Source organism: Anolis sagrei, chromosome 2, assembly GCF_037176765.1.
Source record: "Anolis sagrei isolate rAnoSag1 chromosome 2, rAnoSag1.mat, whole genome shotgun sequence".
Taxonomy (NCBI): domain Eukaryota; kingdom Metazoa; phylum Chordata; class Lepidosauria; order Squamata; family Dactyloidae; genus Anolis; species Anolis sagrei.
In genome coordinates, this window is record NC_090022.1 from 221,251,751 (window position 1) to 221,267,601 (window position 15,851).

Here is a 15,851-nt window from a genome sequence, read left to right on the forward strand (position 1 = left end):
TCAAGTATGGCTACCACCCATCCAGACTATGTCTAGAAGTAGGGAAATTGGTATTTAGGTTTTACAGGCTTGTGTTTTAATTTAATTTCACATGAAAAGACCTTTGAGTTCCTACAAGCATAGAACTTATTGCAGTATTTTCCTGAACTCCCTTGTTGTGGGTGGCAGAGAACTACATTCCTTACTCCTACCATCATTGCATTTGTTAACTTCTAGCCATTTCTAATTAGAGAAATTTGCAACTCCACTGCTGCTATTAGATAATTATGTGAATATTCTGTCATAAAGCATAAAGCAGCTCCAGCATAAAAGGGAGCAGAGAGAGGAGAGAGGTGTACAATTGTGTCTTTAGTAATGTAGGGATGCTTGGAAATGCAAATCTTACCACAAAATGCATACTTTCTTCGCCCTAATGGTCAGAGCAAAGTAAGTATGCATTTTGATAAAGCATCCAAGCAATTCCACAAAACTTGCAAGAGAGAGCAGTTAAAAATGTAAAAGCATTCAAGCAATTTCACAAAACTGGCAAGAGGCAGTCTAGATGAGAACACCGATTTTCAAAAAGCAAGCAAAATTGTTCAAGAATTATAAGGAAAATAAAACACACTCAGAATTAGATTAAGGTGTGATGTCTAAAATATAATCAATGGTTACTAAATGACTCATTTAACAGTATCCATATCTGAAGTTTTTGCACCGTAACAAGAAAATTATATTTCATCTTATATGTACGGTAGGTTTATATTTTAACATCCCTGGAAGGAACATGGGTAAAGGTGGGGATTTTATTCATTTATATCCCACCTTCTCCTAATACTGGGACTTAATGTGGCTTAGAAATCAATGAAACTAATAACAATATATGTTTAAAAACAAACAAATGCTATCGGCTGTTAGGAATTGTGGGAGTTGAAGTCCAAAACACCTGGAGGGCTGAAGTTTGCCCATGCCTGATCTAACCTGTTAAAATCTTTTGCAGTTCTTTTAAAAACTAAAATATAAACATTTAAAATATTTTTTAGTTGTTTTATTTATAAATGTTTTCAATCCCCTGAAAAAAAATTATTCAATAGGTCTGTAATTTTAATTAAAAAGGGAGGGTTGGGAATCATATGGTCTACTTGATATTCTAAGACTTTCAACCCCTGGAAGCATAGGAAATGTTAAGGAATACTGGGAAGTGTAGTCAGCAACATCTGGTTGGCCATATGATTTCCTTCTTACTAGACAGCTTTTTCCATGCAGAAAAAAGCAGTATCTTTCTAAATAGCACTGTCGGGAAGCATCAGTGATTTATTTTGTTAAGTGTGCATACTTGATTTTGGGATGTAGAAAAGTTACTTCCTTTTATAGTTTCCTAAACTATTTTGGAACTCAAAGCAGATATACTGTAAGGAGACTTTGCATTTGTTCTGTTTAGTTCAAGAACAGAAAATAAGTTATATGTAGTCTTCCTAGCATTTATGAGAGTTTACTCTTATTCTCTAACAGTAGTTTTCCTGCTGAGCATTAGCACATGACTGCATTAATGACTTCCCTATTTCTGATTTGTCATGCTGTGTGGACACGTACTCATTGGATCTGACAGCTGAGTAGGAGACATGTGAGCTGTTCCAGATGCATATGATCAATGCCATTTTCAGTTTCTGTATCACACCATTTTATTCAAATCTCCCAAAACTATGGTATTTGATTTTTGACATTTATAACTGCATGGTTTACGTGGATAATTTGCCACCCTGAGGTCGTATAATGAAGACCAGCATTTAAATCAAGTAAATGATTAAAAATATAAATAAGTGATGGTGCATTAATATTCACAACTTGCTCTTGAAATTGATCACTTAACTAGATGTGGGGAAAAATTCAGCCTTCGGTTATGCTTAGTTTTGGCAGCTATGCTTATCATTAATCAAGATGCTGGTTGACAACTTGCCCGAAGCCTGTCTTATACATATTTATGATTAGTACCAATCTTAATATTATACAGAAGATTCAGAAGCTGCCTTGAATGCATCTCTAACTTTATTCATAATATTACATATCTCATGTGATATTATGATAGTTGACTTGGTTGTTTCCCCCTTGGTTTACGATTCTTTTCCTCTGAAACCTGGGCACAAATTATTCGTGGAATTTCATCTCCAGTGAAGCCAGATCATGCAGACACACATACAAATGAACTAATTTACTTCACTTGTGGTTAGCACATCAAATATTTTCTTAATATTGCAGAGAATCAGTAAGAGTTGGCAACCACTAAACCTGTGTCTACTCACATGACACCATTATTCTCATTGTTGCCTTACTCTTTTCAAATGAAGCTAGGAATTTTATTGTCTAGACATGGTTTAGTTCACAGAATCTATTCTAGTAATCAACAGTATCCTTAAGGCAGCAATAGGATTAGAAAAAGGGGTCTTGTCACATGTGAGGATTTACTTGGATTACAAACCAGCTCCCCCATAAAGAGTCAGCTTAAGTTCACTGGAAGTAGCATAAATTGGAGAATTCCTGAAGCATCGGGTCTAATTAAAAAGTTTGATGGTTTTTCAGAAGTCAGGAGAAAGTTTGAGCACACTGGCTTTAAGCAAAGTAGCTTCACACAAAGGAAGAATTAATAGCATTCCATCGAGATTGGAGTTGTAACCAGTCACAACCTAATAGTATACTGCATTATGACCCTTCGTGAAGATTTAAACCTTTAAGTCATTAGGTAACAGGACAGCGTCAAGTTAGACAATGCACTTCTACTGTTTAAATATGAACAGGGACACCCTAATAAAAACAAGATGGAGCCCAATTGAAAGTCACAAAGCACTGAGCCACTAGAGCACTGTCTCAAGCAGAATTTTAAATAAATCAGTGGGGGGAAAGGAAAAGCAGTCAATAACTGCATTCTTATCTAAAGCCATTTTGGATTTCAAATTGTACATATTATCACTGCTATGAACCAAGTTAAGAAACAGACTCATATAGAGTGCTTGCTATTACCCAATTGTGATATGTCACTATAGGAGGAATTCAGAGATATGGATATATCTAATTTATAGGGGTAATTCAGATATAAGCAGGTTGCATTGTAAGCCCCATCCTACACCATTCCCTGGTAGTTTAACATGATTTACACATGTAAGGATTCCTCCATGGTGAGGACATGCCTGGCAGATAAGATCATGGCAAAGAAGTCAGTGCAACCTTCTGTTATTCCTACATCTGTTTTCAATGTTGCACCGGGGGGGGGGGGGTCATCTGAACCCACTTTATAACAAGTGGCTATTGTTAAGCCCGATTCTCCAGAAAAAGGGAGAGTTAGTACAGTAGTTGAACTGGGTAAAAGCATTAATTCAGGACAAGAATTCAAATTGCAGTTTAGCTTTGCTAATTTTCATATAGAGGCTCCCCAGATTGTTACATATTATTCCAATTTCCAACTTTTATACAAAAATGCCCTCTTTTCCATAGATCTTTATATCTTGCGACAGCACTGTGTGCTCTCTTTTTTATTTATTTATGTGTTTTTGATACAGGGAATAGCTGAAATCAAATCATACTAGAAACTAAATAGCTTACCTAACTGAAAGTAGGAAGTGCCATATTGGATCTGCCCAAAAAACTGTCTAATGCAGCATTCCATTCACGCAGTAGCCAACCAGTTGCTTATGGAAGACCAGAAGAAGAAAATGAGTGCAGTTGGATTCTCTACACACTGAATGCTCCAGCAACTGCTTCTGAGAGCGATAGTGAAATCTATTAGTATTTACAGTTAGCTCTCAACATTCACCAGGGTTAGAGTGCAAGATCCCTGCGAAAATTTAGAAACCATGAATTTAAAAAACCACTATTGGTTTTTGAGAACCACTGATCTAGAGATTCCTAGAGAGGTGTTCTCTCTAAGGCCTCTAACGTTACCCTACAGTCACCTTTTGGAGGCCTGTATTGACAGATAGCCTTATCTTCCAAGACTTTTCAAGTCATCTAGGTTGAGGACCATCATTACATCTTTTGGTAATACATTCCATACTTTTATTTTGTTCTATATGCTTCTATTTTTCCTTAACAGTGAACACCTGAAGATCAAACCTAAATGGGAGTGGGTGCAGTGATAGTTCTACATACAATATTAACTAAAAATATATATTTCAGCCTGATTTGATACGCTGGGTATTTTTTAACAAGAGACTGCTCTGGATCATGGAGTCTCTTTTATAGAGAGGAAGGGGAAAATAAATAAACATAAGCACAAACATAACAACAACAATAATAATGACAACATTTGAGTCTTTCTAAATGATTAGGTCAATGTCACCCTTCCCCAAAACAAAGCCACATTCAGGGCTAAGTACTCTCTATTAGTTTCTCAAAATAATTTTAATCCTTGAAAAATGTTTTAGTAACTGGCTGTCTTACACATACAGTGGACTGATATGCACCACAAGCAGAGGAAGCAACCAGTAACAAAAATGCCTGTTTGTCAAGGGAGTCTGCCTGTTGCTTGTACTGTAAGGGAAGAGATAGTGGAGTTTGACTGATTAGTCATACAAACTGTGCAAGCAGACATTTAAAGGTTAACCTGCCATTTATTTTGGATTGAATTATGAAAATGTTGAAATCTGTTACTTCAATGGAATGCTTACTACCCATTCAAGAATTTATGAACCAACTAACTTAAGAGTTTTGGAAGCATTATTAGTGAAAAGGTAGGGAATGTTTGGGCGTCCATGCTTCAACTTCAGTATTTTCTGAACAGTATTCACTTTGCAGTTTCCTGAATCAATTACATATATTCTTTTAAAAATAGCTTATGCACAATGTATTCAGGGAAATATCTTTCAAATGAACCTTCTTAGATCAGCCAATGAATGTCTGGTTAGATTTCTACATATCACATAAGCGAAGTCTATAAGTACACAACATAATCTAGAGTGCCCAACACTTCAAAAGCAGATCAAAGCAAGGGACTTTTTGAGTTACAATTCATCAGGAATATTGCCTGTTTTGAATCAGGAAAACAGTTTCTTATCATTGTTAAATTTGCTCACTTAGGGCCGAGCTGCTTGTGTCATTTGCAACACCTTGACCCAATGTTAACAATATGTCCTATATACTCACATATTAATCTAGAAATTTTAGTCAAAATACCCAACCAAAAACCTGAGTCGACATAACCATTGTCAATGTAAGAATAGCACCCTCGCTGTTATCAACAATTAACCATTCCTTTCTCTAAAAAGAATGGCGAAAGGCAAGAGCTTAGCCCATTCTGGGAGAACCTAAAAGAAGCACCAACCCTCTCTGCTTTCTCCACCATGGCACCACTTCTGGACTTTTTGAATGCCCGGGCAGGGAAGAAGCTCCAACTCTAGTTGCAGTCATAGACTTAGGCAGCTGTCCCCTATCAGGTGATATTGGTGATTTCTCCTCTTTGTAAAATGACCCTTGATTTATCCACAGATCACATAAAAATCCATAATTTTGACTCCAAAGCCTTATACAAAAGGTTGACTTCTAGGACAATATATATGGTAACTGTCAAGGCCAGCACTTCTCACGTTAAATTTTCCGCTGATCTCCCTAATTACAGTTCCATGCTAATCACACACCTACCCAAAATTCAGGATGGTAGTCCATGTATCTAATAAAGAGAGCTATAATGTATTTATTTATTTATTTATTTCCTATATTTGTACCCCGCCCTCATGAAAATATGTCATGAAAACTCATGTTGTAATATTTTTTTCTAGTTTCTATGGTACTTCCTGTTGGTTTTACTTTATAATTTATTTGCAATTTGGAATGACAAAATGCTGTGTACAGGCTGGTTTTGGTGCATGAGACTCTCTGCTGTATTTATACAGTTTTAGCACAACTTAAGGAGACCATGTATCATACTCCTAAGGGTACATCTCCAATTATTTGACACAGGAAACACAAAAATAACAAGCGATCCCCAACTCTACACAATGTCCTTAATGTCTTGCTCAAGCCCTGGGGAAAATCTAAATGCTTCTGAACATTATGGCCAATTACTTAAGAGGCAAACATCCAATCGCTAATGTCAATAATGGATCAGTGGAGGGCGGAATGCTGAAAGCTTCAATATACACGAAAGGCTGTGACTTATGCAGAAATCCTTTCACAAAGCAAAAGGGAAAATAACTTGGTAGTGCACTGGAGTGTCAGGAATCAATTTGAAGGAAGAGGATGCTGTCAACTTCCATGAGTTAAGCTATGTGGCTTTTTGATTCTTCACTTTAGGTTTTTATACTTACGTAAAAATAACAGCTTAATGCCTTAGAGTGAATGGTCATGTAAAGAGACAAAAATTGGTTCAACAATCTTCATTGGAGATAAATCAGTCAGTTTCATGTAGTGATTTGAGGTTTGGACTAAGATTCTGTGAGAATCCTGCCTGGCCATGGAAACCCACTGATGGCCTTTGGAAGTACACTCTCTCAGTCACCAAGGAAGAACCCCTCTGAACAAAACCTGTCACGCAAACCCAAAGATATGACAACTCTACAGCAGAAACAACTTGAAGACATACAACTACAGAATATAAAACATCAACCAACTCTTAAGAACTAAATGTAAGTATGTTAAATCAAACACATTTTCAGTAAACTGGTTGTGTATTGGTGCCATCTCATGGTGTCACTCTCATAGACCTCATTCAATACTAGACCACACCACAGTATTGTAACTAAAATTGCAGGAAAAAATGCCAGTAACAAAAAAACAGTGTGTGCTTATAGGAAATATAGATAAAAGGGCCAATGATCTGAGGAATCATTACAACATTTCTGATCAGAGAACATGCACACTAGAAAGTTAAAAATAAATTAGCCTTGAGTTTTTACCCTTCTGGGTATAGTGACCAACTACATGTAAGTTGGGCTTGAGTGATTATATCTGACTACAGGAATATTTTTTTTAATAAAACATAGTAAATGTCTGCTAACAAACAGGTCAAATATTTTATAGACAATCATTTGTTTGCCACCATCAGTACTATTTGTGCCCTCTGCACTTTCCCCCCAGTAATGCCATTGTACCAAATAACTGAAATAATTAATCTAGAAATAAGGACTAAAGAAGGAAAGTGCAATGAGTGGAAGCACCTCAGATACTTTGTTTAATTAGCTGCCCAGCACTCCTGATTTGCACATCATTTTCATGAAAGGACACCAAGCCAGTTAATTTATGTGCTGCTTTTAATTTCCATTATCCTCTACTGCAGCCCTGCTCAAGGTAACATCCATGGATCAATGTCTGTCTATGGAAGTTTTCCATGAAGGAGATGCCACTGTAGTCAATAGGAATCTGTCAGGAGGGGGGAACTTGCCAGACCCCCACATCAGATAACTCAAACACTGTTCTGCCATATGATGGGAGCAGGAATCCATGTAAAACACTGAAATGTATCTTGCTGAAAAGGAATTTTATGATTATGTCAAACAGAAATACATTTCCAACCCAACAAGAGCAATTTTATCTGAGAGGAAGTTAAAATAATAGAGTTAAACACATGTCTTACAAGGCCATTTCAGAAGAAACCCTGATCTCCCCCCATCTCATTAAATGGTTAATATCAAAATAAATCCCATTACTTAATTCCATTAACTAAGTGACTGAATCTACTGAGTGCTGCTGACAACACAAGTTTACAACTCTTCCCAATTAACTGATTGTGTCTCTACAAAACCAAAGCCAAGAATTGCTGCCCATTTCTAACAGCTACAGACAGCACACAATACACACACAGCTTGCATCAGTTACTAAGCAAATTCTTCACTAGGGAGTTTTCATTTCACTTCCTACATCTATTATTTAAGATAGGCCATACACAGCAAGAATAGAAAGCCCAAAGGGTATTACAGTACAAAAAGCAGAAAGTAAAGCATATGGCTATACGGTTTATTTTCTTTCAAAGACATTAATACAAGAAACTGGCAAATTTGAAATTTTCACCAGAGCAAACACATTTGAATGTATCTTACAATGCAAAGTTTGCTGAGATCTTCTAGAATAGATGATAAGCCAAACAGTAGCTACAACAATTACTTAAAGCAGGCAAGGGCAAATTTCATCCCTCCAATGTTTTGGACTTTAATTCCTACATTTCCTATCCTAACAGTCTCAGGCCCTTTCCTTTTCCCCCTCAGCCTCTTAAGGAAGGGGCCCTAGGCTGTTAGGAATTGTGGGTGCTGAAATCCAAAACACCTGGAGGGCTAAGTTTGCCCATGCCTGATTTAAAGAGATGTAATACCAAAGAAGAGGGCAGCGTCTATATAACAACTGCTGTGAGTGCATAGCTGCAGAATTAACAATGATAGCGATGGACCAAGCTCACAAAGGCTCTAATTCCTAGGAAAGGTTTGAATGTCCAGACCCAGGGATCACAACACATGCTTAGTCAGTGTAGGTGGACGGATGAATAGATAGACTGACACCCTATATATTGACAAAAAGTTCTATCATATCAAGGTGACTGAGTACATTAGTGTCAGAGCAACTCTATCGAATCGAAACATCTGGTTCACCCTCACAGATAATTGTTCCCAAAACACACAAATAAGAACAGGGAAAGGTCCCAAAAATTGCCATTTTTGTCACTACTTCCCTTGTGGAACATAGCTATATGAACTCGATATAGGTGGCACTGTTCTGTCTTCTGTCTCCTGTTTCACAGGTGAGTGTCAGAAGGTGCTCTTAGAAGACTACTTTTATCCCCTAGGGCAACTACTTTAGCACCATATCATTTCCCATGCTTTGGCAGTCTTCTGGTTGAATTCACTAACTTTTTGGAACACCATTTTGTTTTGTTTTTTTTTATGTCAGGAGCAATTTGGGAAACTGCAAGTCGCTTCTGGTGTGAGAGAATTTGCCATCTGCAAGAATAAATTATTTTGCCCAGGGGATGCCCAGATGTTTTACCATCCTTGTGGGAGGCCTCTCTCATGGCCCCACATGGGGAGATGGAGATGACAGAGGGAGCTCAAACAGCTCTCCCCGGATTTGAACCACTGATCTATTGGTCAGCAGTCTTGCCGGCACAAGGGTTTAACCCATTACACCACCTTGGAACACAGTGAGATCGCTATGAAAACAAAATAGTGCTACATGATAGAGAACTGTATTTCTCTCCCTATTCCCTTATTACTTGGAAAACAGTTTTCTACAAGCAATGACTAGAGTGAATGTATTAAAAGCTAATACAGAGAAGGTGGGAAATGTATATATGAACTATATGCTTGTTTTTCATTTTTCTCCCATAAGGCTCACAGCATTGCAATGCTCATTATTTTTTAAAATACTGTTTATATTTAATCCTGTTTTAATGTTCAGATATTTGTACATTTTAAATGGTCATGCTAATGCTTTTATGTGAAGCCACTTTGAGTGTCCTCCAAAGGAGACAAAATGGGGGTTTAAATATAATAATAATAATAATAATAATAATAATAATAATAATCCAGCTCTAAAATGGGTACCCACTAATGCTCTTGTCTATAAATTATTTTTTCTCCATGAAATCAACTTGCAAGTCTCTGGACCTAACTATAAATAAATGATAAGACTTGCCTCCAGACAAACAATGTTATCTACAGGACATAACAGAGCTTTTAATTATTTTGACAAGTGTACAAGAAACAAACAAGAACCTTGATGGAGTTATCCCAGTTATATCCAAGACACTGGGCCATATCCCATATTTGTGAATGTATTAGACAAGCACTTGATTCAATAGAACTGAAGTACAATGCAAGTCTTCAAACCCAGGTCGCTAAAACAGGTAGTATAACTGCCATAAGTATCTAAGTTAAATCAGCACAAAAATGAGCAGAATTGTCAAGAACTCAGCAATGCATCTATGCCTCATAATTGGGTAAATATTACTCACAGTACCATCTGCACATGTGTAACCCAGCAAAAATACCACTATGTTCAATGGACCTTATTTCTAAGTAAACATGTATAGGTCTGCAGCCCAAGTTTACTCTGTCTAACTAAAGTTATTAATTCAGCAATGATTAAAAAGTAAGATATGGGAACTAGAATAAGCACATTCCTGTGCTTACTTGTAAATGTGGAATTGACTAACTCTTTTATCCTTGTTTACATATGCGTAGGGTCAACCACAGATGAGTAACACTAAAAGACAGAAATCTGGAAAGAACCCAAGGCACTGTTTCTGTTCATGCTAAATCAACTTCAGCCCTGGAATAAGGACTATGGCTCAATCCTAGAAATATACATGACTGCCATGTTATGTATCAACACCAACAATACAAAATTATTTAATATTCTTATATTTCACGAGGGGTCAACAGTCATGATGAAATGAAAAAGGACCACAATCACCAGGCTCACAGGAGCATCAGTGGCAGACAAACAATGCACACAAGTAAAGAGAAGTAAAAGTTACCACTGGGCTCAACCCAAAAACTTTATTTCTAGTTAAAGGACTCTAAAAAAGGCATAATGTTAATTGATTGGTCTTGTTTGAGCATGACTATGTAAAATATGAGCTGGGATACGTAAGTACTCAGTAGTCAATCTGTGTTCATTCACAAAATGCTTGGGAACATGGTTTTGCTACTTTTTAGATATGCAGTACAATCCATGTATCTATGAGAATACAGTCCCAGATGCACAAAACCATAGATAATAGTGAACCCTACTGAAATGGATTGCTGAAAGGATACTAAAGTCACACTGAAGGACCTAAAAGATACATAGTGAAGACACATTTTGTTGGATGTGGAAAAATGAAACTGTGGATACCTGACCCATGAAACGGGGTTCATACTGAATCTCCAGGTTGTTGTGAGCATTCAAGTCATTTCTGATTTATGGCAACCCTAAGGAAACCCTAACAGGGGTTTTTCTTTATTAGCTCAGAGAGGGGATGCCATTACCTTCCTCTGAGGCCAAGACAGTGTGACTTATCAAAAATCACGCTGTAGTTTCTATGGCTGAGAAGGGATTTGAAGTGATTCTTTACTGACACATTAATGTATTCTTAAATGAATGTATTGATGATTTTGTATAATGTTTTTAAATGATTTTACTGTTTTAATTGTAATTTATGGTGTATATGTTGTTAGCATCATTTGATGCTTATGTGAGGCCGCCCTGAGTCCCCTTATGGGGAGGAGGGCAGGGTAGAAATGTACGAAATAAATAAATAAACCCTGGTCTCCAGAGTCATAACACTTTATAAGGCAACATTTTTGCTCCTCGGTTATAAATGTAATTTCTAATTGGTTCTATCAATTAGCTGCCCTGAGCTCCCCCCCCCCCGGGGGGGGGTGTATGAGAGAAGGGCAGGGTACTAATATCTGAAATAATAAATAAATATCATTAAAAATGGAAAAGAGGTACTGTTTCATTATCTTGGGGGTGGCCAAAAGGGGGTACTAGACAGAGAAGGATAGTCCATCTTACAGGGGGGAAGCGGGGTTTGAAGGAGTTAATTCATTCCCCCTGTTTTCCTGTTATTCCCTCCCCCCCCCCCCAATGTCTTCATAGTGGAAACAACCCTCGTTCATGAAATAACCAGTGAAAATGGAGAAAATGGTTTTACTCCTTTAAACCCCCCCCCCCAATAAAATGGATGATCCTTCTCTGTCTAGCACCCCCTTTTGGCCTTCACCCAGATAATGGAACAGTATCAGAAAGAGTTTATTGAAGTGCAAAATTTTTGTTTTCGCCGGACATCCTGCAGCACATTTTGCTATAGTTTTCCAATGAATATCTCATAGAGTCTCAACCCATTCAACACAGTTTGTGGCAGCCACTACTACTTTCAAAGTATGTACCATAAAATTAAACAGGAAATAACACTTTCAAACAAGGAACAGATTTTTTTTCCAAATTTTGTCATATAGTGTAATCTAGTACTCAAACTACTACATCACAGATCTCCAAGTGCATATCTATAACCATCATCAAGCACCCCATATACTTAGGAGTCTGCAAGGTTTCTCTGCCGATAGAAGGAACACATATGTATTATAAATACATATACAAACTATTACATGGTTTGGTAAAGACTTCGGATCTGAAGCTGTGTTCTCCTTAATTTGCAAGTAAAATTCACTATTCAATTAGGAGACTATCCCTCCCTGCACCCCCAAAAAGGGGGATTTCAATTTTCCTACAGGCTCCCAACAGGCTGCTTAAGCCAAACCTGTGAGGAATGACACTGAGCAGGAGATCAATAAGCTTCCAGCTATGCATAAAATGCAGCTTCATTAGCTGACTCACGTGCAGAGCAGAGCGGCCAGAAGAGAGGGAAAGAAAGTTTCTTTTCCTCCTTCAGCAAGGGGAAGGGAATAAAAGAAAGCCGACACAATGATGTGCTGACAGGCACCTCTAGAAGTGTGCCCTCCCTTTCAAATACCTTTGAAGTTTCCAGAACAAAAGCCTCCCTCATCCCTACTGTTTCAAAGAACTGAGGGAGAAAGAAAGAAAGAAATAATGGAAGGAAGGAAACGAATGAAATGGAAAAAGGGACTTTGAGAAGAGAGGTGGTGGAGGACAGAGAAGCCTGCAAAGGAAAGCCACAGCATATAATGCATCTAGGTTTTAGAATTAATGCAGTTTGATCACACTTGAACAACCATGGCTCAGTGCTATGGAATGACAGGAGTTGCAATCTGGTAAGGGGCCAGTACTCTTAGGCAGAGAAGGCTAAATACCTTGTCAAACTACAACACTGAGCCATGGCACTTCCAAGTGGGGTCACACAACATTCATTCCACAATGTCCATGCACCCAGTGTAGAATTTAAAGTTTGACACCACTTTAGCAGTTGTGGCTCCATGCTATGGAGCCCTAGGATTTGTAGTTTTATCAGCTTTTTAACCTTCTTTGCGAAAGATTGGCAGTGCCTGACCAAATGACACTTCCCACTATTCCACTATTCCACAATATTGAGCCACGGTTGTGAATGTGAGGTCAAATTGCCTTTATTCTAAAGTGCAGGTGCATCCTGTGATTCCTTGTTTCTTGAACCTGTAAATCACTTCAGGGGCCCTTTCACACAGCCTTATATCCCAGAATATCAAGGCAGAAAATCCCACAATATCTGCTTTGAACTTGGTTATTTGAGTCCACGCTGCCATATAGTCCAATGTGTATAGGGTTGTGTGGAAAGGCCTTAGGTTTATTGGGAGTATATTGAGAGTAGGTATATTGGGAGAAAGGTGGGATAAAAATGAAGTCAGGGTGGATCTACACTTTAGAATGGATGCAGTTTGACCCCACTTGCACAGCCAGGGCTCAGTGCTAAGGAATCCTGGGATGTGTAGTTTGGGGAGGAACCAGCACTGTGAGCCCTCAGTGGCACAATGGGGTAAACCAGTGGATCTAAACCTGTGGGTCCCCAGATGTTTTGGCCTTCAACTCCCAGAAATCCTAACAGCTGGTAAACTGATTGGGATTTCTGGGAGTTGAAGGCCAAAACATCTGGAGACCCACAGGTTGAGAAACAATGGGTTAAACCCTTGTGCCAATAGGACTGCTGACTCGCTCCAGGGAGAGCACAGATGAGCTCCCTCTGTCAGTTCCAGCTCTCCATGTGGGGACATGAGAGAAACCTCCCACAAGGTTGATAAAACATCAAAACATTTGGGCACCCCCTGGGAAATATCCTTGCAGATGGCCAATTCTCTCACACCAGAAGCGACTAGCAGTTTCTCAAGTTGCTCCTGACCGGGGTGGGGGGGGGGGAAGCACTGTGTGGCAGAGAAGGCTCAAGACCAGGCCTGGGCAAACTGGCCCTCAAGGTGTTTTGGACTCCCAACTCGCACAATTCCTAACAGCCTCAGGGTGCTTTCCTTTCGCTTAAGCGACTGAGGCGGGGGGGGGGGGGAGTAAGGGGCCTGAGGCTGTTAGGAATGGTGCGAGTTGAAATTTGCCCATGCCTACTCAAGACCTTGTCGGCCTACAAGCTCCCATGGTGGCACAGCACGGATCCCTGGCAGCTAAAATGGAGTCAAGCTGCAGTGATGCTAGATGCGCCCTCAGGGCCATTGCAATGTCAAGTGAAGGGGAACTCCCAGGCTGAAAGAGAAAACACAGAAGGGGGGGGGGGGCACACGTGCTGACACCACAACATCCTAGCCTTTCTCTATCCAGCAGTGGAAAACCCCAGGACTGACAAAAGGGCAGGAGGTCAAGGTAAGCATTTGGAAAAGATGGGGTTCAATTGGCTCTGGGAGACTCCATGGCTAAAGCAGACCTAAAAGTAAGCCTAGGCCAGGCATGGGCAAATTTGGCCCTCCCTCCAGGTGTTTTGGACTTCAACTCCCACCATTCCTGAAGTCCAAAACACCTGGAGGGAGGACCCAAGTTTGCCCATGCCTGGCCTGCCAGCTGTTAGGAAAGGTAGGAGTTGAAGTCCAAAACACCTGGAGGGAGGGCTGAAGTCTGCCCATGCCTGGCCTGCCTAGTGTTAGGACTTATGGAGGTTAGTCCAAAACACCTGGAGGGAGGGCTGAAGTTTGCCCATACCTGGCCTGCTGACTGTTATAAATAGTAGGAGTTGAAGTCCAAAATACCTGGAGAGAGGGCCTAAGTTGGCCCATGCCTATCCTGCCGGTTGTTGGGAATGGTGGGAGTTGAAGTTCAAAACACCTGAAGGGAGGACCAAAGTTTGCCCATGCCCAGCCTTCCAGCTGTTAGGAAAGGTGGGAGTTGAAATCCAAAACACCTGGAGGGAGGGCTGAAGTTGGCCCATGCCTGGCCTCAGAGTGTTAGGAATGGTGGGAGCTATAATCCAAAACACTTGGAGGGAGGCCCAAAGTTTGCCCATGCCTGGCCTACGGGATGTTAGGAATGGTGGGAGTTGAAGTCCAAAGCATCTGGAGAGAGGGCCAAAGTTTGCCCATGCCTGGCCTGCCGGCTGTTAGGAAAAGTGGGATTTGAAGTCCAAAACACCTGGAGAGAGGGCCAAAGTTTGCCCATGCTTGGCCTGCCGGCTGTTAGGAAAAGTGGGAGTTGAAGTCCAAAACACCTGGAAGGAGGGCCGAAGTTTGCCCATGCCTGGCCTCGGACTGAGATCAAGCCTTCCTCATCCTTCTCAGGCCGGCCACCTACCTTTCCTTCCTTCCCTCTCTTCCTCCAAACAGCCCCCAAAGAAGCCCCCCCTCAATTGGAGAATGAGCGCCGGACTCACCTCGCTCCTCTGCAACCTGCGGAGAGGGGGAAAGGGGCGGGCTGTGGAGGGACTCCCTTGCAAGTCCGGCGCCCGTGGAAGGAAGGACACGGGGCGCCCTCTCCTCTCTCCCCCGGAGAGAAGTGGGCTGAGCCTGAGGGCCACAAGCCCACCGAAAGCGCTTCCAATCGGGAGAAGTCGCCGCCGCCTCCAACTAGGGCTGAGTCCGAGTTCCTCTTGCAAACTCCTCGCGTGTTTCTTTGTAGCAGCCCTCTCTCCGTGTGTGTGTGTCTCTTTCTCCCTCGCGCACATAGATAGACAGGCACACAGGCACACACACACACACACACACACACCCTCCGCCGCACTGCGTCTGCGCGCTGCTGCCCCAAACCAACAATGCTTTGCCCAGCAGCCCGCTCCCTCTCCCGCCCCCGACCGCGAGCCTCTCGTCACGTGACCCACCCCTGGGTTTGGGAGGGAGGGTTAAGGGTTCAAACACGCATGGGCAAACTTTGGCCCTCCCTCCCGCCAGGTGTTTTGGACTTCAACTCCCACGGCCTCAGGCCCCTTCCTTTTACCCCTCAGCCGCTTAAGTGGAAAGGGCCTGAGGCCGTGGGAGTTGAAGTCCAAAACACCTGGCGGGAGGGATAGCTGAAGTTTTGAGTTGAAACACTGACCTGTG

The 15,851-nt window shown here is 40.7% G+C and overlaps 1 protein-coding gene across 1 annotated transcript in view; it reads right to left on the reverse strand.

Moving 5' to 3' along the window:
- KANK1 (KN motif and ankyrin repeat domains 1) overlaps positions 1–15,579 on the reverse strand; it is a 122,807-nt gene extending 107,228 nt beyond the window's left edge. The window contains exon 1 of the mRNA XM_060762251.2: positions 15,188–15,579. The gene's annotated coding sequence lies outside the window, so the exon portion shown is untranslated. The remainder of the gene's footprint in view (positions 1–15,187) is intronic.
- Between the last annotated feature and the right edge of the window lie 272 nt (positions 15,580–15,851).